The following is a 6,819-nucleotide window of genomic DNA, read 5'->3' as shown; positions in this document are numbered from 1 at the left end:
GCTATACGATGCTACTTGGTGAACTTACCATCTACTCTCTCCTACATGCTGCAAGATGGAGGTGGCCAGAAGCGTAGTCTTCGACAGGATTAGCTATCCCCCTCTTATTCTGGCATTCTGCAGTTCAGTCCACCGATATGACCCTTTACACATATACCCATGCATATGTAGTGTAGCTCCTTGCTTGCGAGTACTTTGAATGAATACTCACGGTTGCTTTTCTTCCTCTTTTCCCCCTTTCCTTTCTACCTGATTGTCGCAACCAGATGCTGGAGCCCAGGAGCCAGACGCCACCGTCGACGACGACTCCTACTACACCGAAGGTGCCTACTACTATGTGCAGCCCGCTGACGACGACCAGGAGTAGTTAGGAGGATCCCAGGCAGGAGGCCTGCGCCTCTTTCGATCTGTATCCCAGTTTGTGCTAGCCTTCTTAAGGCAAACTTGTTTAACTTATGTCTGTACTCAGATATTGTTGCTTCCGCTGACTCATCTATGATCGAGCACTAGTATTCGAGCCCTCGAGGCCCCTGGCTTGTATTATGATGCTTGTATGACTTATTTATGTTTTAGAGTTGTGTTGTGATATCTTCCCGTGAGTCCCTGATCTTGATCGTACACGTTTGCGTGCATGATTAGTGTATGGTCAAATCGGGGGCGTCACAAGTTGGTATCAGAGCCGACTGCCTGTAGGAATCCTCCTTCCACACTCCTTGGCCGAAGTCGAGTCTAGACATTGCAAAACTTTTACTAACATGGCTGTGTGGCTTACGGGCCCACGTCGCCATTAGGTGGTAGTAGCACTACAAAAAAAAGACATCCGTGACATTTTGGGCCGAACGAAATTTTTTTCTGTCATACATATGACACTTCTATGATGATAATTGTGACAAAACCCGGTATCATCATAGATGTGGTGGGCTCCTACTTCTATGACAAAAAATCATGACAGAAAATGGGCTTTTCGTTCTGGGCGGGCCGGAGACGTAGCTGCATGACATTCTTTGGGCCGTCCATGACGGAAAAACCGTGGTAGAAGCGAGGGCGAGGAAAATTTCGGGGAGTTCCCGGTTACGGTGGGAGGTCGGGGGCCGAGCGATGCGCGTTTCTCTCGTACACGTACGCGCGTGTGTGCGAGGCATTGGCTCTAACTGAACCCGAGCGAGGCGTTGGGCTCTAACTGAACCCGAGCGATTGCACTGCAGGCTACGCGTTACTGAACCCGAGCGATCGATCGATGGCTGTTAACTGAACCCGATCGAGCGATTCCTTCGCTACTGCTGCTAACTGAAGCCGATCGATGCTGCCTCTGGGATGAACAGTGAGCGTTGCAGGGGGGGTGGATGAACAGTGAGCGGTGGCGTTGCCTCTGGATGAACAGGACCCCGTGGTGTGGTGGAGGGCTGGATGAACAGTAGACGGTGGAGGGGTGCCCGTGGAGGGGTGGTTGAACAGGACCCCGTGGTGTGGAGGGCTGGATGAACAGTAGACGGTGGAGGGGTGCCCGTGGAGGGGTGGTTGAACAGGACCCCGTGTTGTGGAGGGCTGGATGAACAGTAGACGGTGGAGGGGTGCCCGTGGAGGGGTGGTTGAACAGTAGCCGGTGGAGTAGCGTGCGGTGGAGGCTGGACGAACAGGAGCCCGTGGAGGCTGGAGGAGGTCGAAGGTAGCCCGTGGAGGCTGGAGGAGGTCGACGGTGGAGATGAACAGTATCCCGTGGAGTCCCGTTTTGCGGTACGCCACACCCCTCCCGATGAACAGGACCCCCATTTCGACCGTAGGAGGTCCGTTTCGTCCGTTTTGCAGTACGCCACACCCCTCCCGATCAACAGGACCCCCGTTTCAACCGTAGGAGGTCCGTTTCGTCCGTTTTGTGGTACGCCACACCCCTCCCGATCAACAGGACCCCCGTTTCGACCGTAGGAGGTCCATTTCCTTCGTTTTGCGATACGCCACACCCCTCCCGATCAACAGGACCCCGTTCCGAACGTAGGAGGTCCGTTTCCTCCGTTTTGCGGTACGCCAGGCCTTGTTTCCATCGCCTGTTCCGTCCAAGCCCTCCCGATGAACACGACCACGCATTCCGTTCCGACCCAGCCGGTTGGCTCCCACGCGTTCCGTTGCCTCCCGATGAACATGACGCATCCCGTTGCCTCCCCATGAACACGACGCATTCCGTTGCCTCCCCATGAACACGACGGCGACGCTGTTTCTCCGTTCCGACCCAGCCATGTACACGAGCCCTGGCCGTACGTATGCGTGAGTAGGCGTTCGAGACCCCGCCCGTATGTACACATACGTGGCCGTATTTTCTTTCTTGCACCCTGGCCGCTGTACGTACGTGTAAATGCTACGTGCGCGCCTCTACTACGACACGTACGCGCCTCTACTACGACACGTGCGCGCCTCTACATCCATCAGTATATATGTACGTACACGTTCGCGACCAGAATGACAACGCTACGTACGCTTCGACCAGGTGGGTCCCGACTGTCAGGCACTTCCTTGCCTGCGAAGATGTAGCTGGTGGGTCCCAGCAGTCAGGGGGCGAATCGTTTTTTTTGCCCAGACGCACTTGCTTGCGTGCGAAGATGTAGCTGGTGGGTCCCAGCAGTCAGGGGGAAACATTTTTTTCACGAAATACAGTGGCCTGTCCGGTGGGTCCCAGCTGTCAGGTGGAGGAATCATTATTTTTCGCGTAATAAGGAGGCACTTCCTTGCTGCGGTCGTGGACCCAGCTGTCAGCCTCTCCACGTACAATCCATGTCCGATGGAAGTCGTTCCTGAGAGCACCAGGGCGGTGGACGACGGCGAGGCCTAGGAAGGGGACGACGGGGAGCCGGGGAAGACGCGGCAGTGGAAGCCCACGCGGAGAGGAGTACGAGGGTTCACTGGTTCGGCTGCGGTGTGAGGCTGCCGTCGCCGCAGGGCCTGGCCAGCGGTGGGAATAGTAGGGGGCGGTGAGGCCTCCGCGGCAGCACAGCCGGCCACGGGAGGCAGGAGCATGCGGCACGACCGGCGCTGCTTTGGGCGGCTGGAGCAAGAAGACCAGAGGTTGAAGAAGCACTACGGCCGTTGGATGGACATCGTACGGTCACTGGAGCTAGAATCGTTCATATTGACTAAAGTTGACAAAGGCCCCCGTCCCAGTCAACTTAGTAGGCCCACAAGTCAGCCTCCCACCATGGTGGGTCCCAGCTAGCAGGGGGAGTATTCATTTTTTTGTGCGTAATAAGGAGGCACTTCCTTGCGTGCGAAGATATAGCTGGTGGGTCCGAGCTGTCAGCGGTGGTAACGTTTTTTCGCGAAATACAGAGGCCCTTTCGGTGGGTCCCTGATGTCAGGTGGAGGAATCATTATTTTGCGCGTAATAAGGAGGCATTTCCTTGCGTGCGGCCGTGGACCCAGCTGTCGGCCTCTCCACGTACAGTCCACTTCAGATGCATGTCGGTCGTTGACCACGTTGACCAGGCCGCGCCGAGAGCACCAGGGCGGTGGACGACGGCGAGGCCTAGGAAGGGAACGACACGGAGGCAGGGAAGACTCGGCAGTTGTTTCCCACGCGGAGGGGAGTACGACTGTACGAGGGTTTACTGGTTCGTCTGCCGTCGCCGGAGAATAACATCAGGTGTGGGTGAGTAGAGGGATGGCTAGGCCAGCGATGGGAGTACGGTGGGGCAGTGAGGCCTGCGCGGCAGCAGAGCCGGCCGCGGGGAGGAGGGAGCAGGCAGTCCCGCCGGCGCTTGTTTGAGCGGCTGGAGCAGGAAGAGCAGAGATTGAAGAAGCACGACGGCCGTTGGATGGCCATCCAACAGTCACTGCTTGTGCGTCAACCTTTTTTTAGGAAAGCCTCAAATCTGTGGAAAACAGCATACAACCCATCTGCCATTATTTCTAATAATTTACAGCCCATTTGCTAATTATTAAGGTTTTTTTGGAGCCCATATTCTTTTTGTTAGCATTACAGCCCATATTGTGGCCACGGTTAAAAAATTATACGAAATTTTGCATATTTCGGTGCGGTCCGAACTGTTTTTAATCCCGAAATTTCGACTCACATTCAAACTGATTTTAAAAATAAATGTATATCAATATAAAATCCAACAAATTCTCCACGCATAAAATTAATGTAATTTAAAATCTCGAAATGAAAAAAAGATATTTGAAACTAATTGCTGGTTTGATGTGTTTTAAAAATGTACAGCCCATTTCTCATTACTGATGGGCCATTTTCTCGGCCAGCCGAATGAAAGCTCTCCTCGTCTTGAAAGATTTGCAGCCCAACAGGCCTGACAAAGCGACTTACTTGGCAAATCACAAAAAAACTGGGTTGTGGCCGTGGACCCAGCTGTCAGCCTCTCCACGTACAGTACTCTTCCGATGGAAGTCATTCCTTGACCACGTTGACCACGCCGCGCGGAGAGCACCACGGCGGTGGACGACGGCAAGGCCTAGGAAGGGGACGACGCGGAGCCGGGGAAGACGCGGCAGTGGAAGCCCGCGCGGAGAGGAGTACGAGGGTTCACTGGTTCGGCTGCGGTGTGAGGCTGCCGTCGCCGCAGGGCCTGGCCAGCGGTGGGAATAGTAGGGGGCGGTGAGGCCTCCGCGGCAGCACAGCCGGCCACGGGAGGCAGGAGCATGCGGCACGACCGGCGCTGCTTTGGGCGGCTGGAGCAAGAAGACCAGAGGTTGAAGAAGCACTACGGCCGTTGGATGGACATCGTACGGTCACTGGAGCTAGAATCGTTCATATTGACTAAAGTTGACAAAGGCCCCCATCCCAGTCAACTTAGTAGGCCCACAAGTCAGCCTCCCACCATGGTGGGTCCCAGCTAGCAGGGGGAGTATTCATTTTTTTTGTGCGTAATAAGGAGGCACTTCCTTGCGTGCGAAGATATAGCTGGTGGGTCCGAGCTGTCAGCGGCGGTAACGTTTTTTTCGCGAAATACAGAGGCCCTTTCGGTGGGTCCCTGATGTCAGGTGGAGGAATCATTATTTTGCGCGTAATAAGGAGGCATTTCCTTGCGTGCGGCCGTGGACCCAGCTGTCGGCCTCTCCACGTACAGTCCACTTCAGATGCATGTCGGTCGTTGACCACGTTGACCAGGCCGCGCCGAGAGCACCAGGGCGGTGGACGACGGCGAGGCCTAGGAAGGGAACGACACGGAGGCAGGGAAGACTCGGCAGTTGTTTCCCACGCGGAGGGGAGTACGACTGTACGAGGGTTTACTGGTTCGTCTGCCGTCGCCGGAGAATAACAGCAGGTGTGGGTGAGTAGAGGGATGGCTAGGCCAGCGATGGGAGTACGGTGGGGCGGTGAGGCCTGCGCGGCAGCAGAGCCGGCCGCGGGGAGGAGGGAGCAGGCAGTCCCGCCGGTGCTTGTTTGAGCGGCTGGAGCAGGAAGAGCAGAGATTGAAGAAGCACGACGGCCGTTGGATGGCCATCCAACAGTCACTGCTTGTGCGTCAACCTTTTTTTAGGAAAGCCTCAAATCTGTGGAAAACAGCATACAACCCATCTGCCATTATTTCTAATAATTTACAACCCATTTGCTAATTATTAAGGTTTTTTGGAGCCCATATTCTTTTTGTTAGCATTACAGCCCATATTGTGGCCACGGTTAAAAAATTATACGAAATTTTGCATATTTCGGTGCGGTCCGAACTGTTTTTAATCCCGAAATTTCGACTCACATTCAAACTGATTTTAAAAATAAATGTATATCAATATAAAATCCAACAAATTCTCCACGCATAAAAATTAATGTAATTTAAAATCTCGAAATAAAAAAAAGATATTTGAAACTAATTGCCGGTTTGATGTGTTTTAAAAATGTACAGCCCATTTCTCATTACTGATGGGCCATTTTCTCGGCCAGCCGAATGAGAGCTCTCCTCGTCTTGGAAAGATTTGCAGCCCAACAGGCCTGACAAAGCGACTTACTTGGCAAATCACAAAAAAAACTGGGCTGTGGCCGTGGACCCAGCTGTCAGCCTCTCCACGTACAGTACTCTTCCGATGGAAGTCGTTCCTTGACCACGTTGACCACGCCGCGCGGAGAGCACCACGGCGGTGGACGACGGCGAGGCCTAGGAAGGGGACGACGCGGAGCCGGGGAAGACGCGGCAGTGGAAGCCCGCGCGGAGAGGAGTACGAGGGTTCACTGGTTCGGCTGCGGTGTGAGGCTGCCGTCGCCGCAGGGCCTGGCCAGCGGTGGGAATAGTAGGGGGCGGTGAGGCCTCCGCGGCAGCACAGCCGGCCACGGGAGGCAGGAGCATGCGGCACGACCGGCGCTGCTTTGGGCGGCTGGAGCAAGAAGACCAGAGGTTGAAGAAGCACTACGGCCGTTGGATGGACATCGTACGGTCACTGGAGCTAGAATCGTTCATATTGACTAAAGTTGACAAAGGCCCCCGTCCCAGTCAACTTAGTAGGCCCACAAGTCAGCCTCCCACCATGGTGGGTCCCAGCTAGCAGGGGGAGTATTCATTTTTTTGTGCGTAATAAGGAGGCACTTCCTTGCGTGCGAAGATATAGCTGGTGGGTCCGAGCTGTCAGCGGCGGTAACGTTTTTTTCGCGAAATACAGAGGCCCTTTCGGTGGGTCCCTGATGTCAGGTGGAGGAATCATTATTTTGCGCGTAATAAGGAGGCATTTCCTTGCGTGCGGCCGTGGACCCAGCTGTCGGCCTCTCCACGTACAGTCCACTTCAGATGCATGTCGGTCGTTGACCACGTTGACCAGGCCGCGCCGAGAGCACCAGGGCGGTGGACGACTGCGAGGCCTAGGAAGGGAACGACACGGAGGCAGGGAAGACTC

The sequence above is a fragment of the Triticum aestivum genome, chromosome 5D (assembly GCF_018294505.1).
Source record: "Triticum aestivum cultivar Chinese Spring chromosome 5D, IWGSC CS RefSeq v2.1, whole genome shotgun sequence".
Lineage (NCBI taxonomy): Eukaryota > Viridiplantae > Streptophyta > Magnoliopsida > Poales > Poaceae > Triticum > Triticum aestivum.
This window is presented reverse-complemented; position numbering follows the sequence as displayed.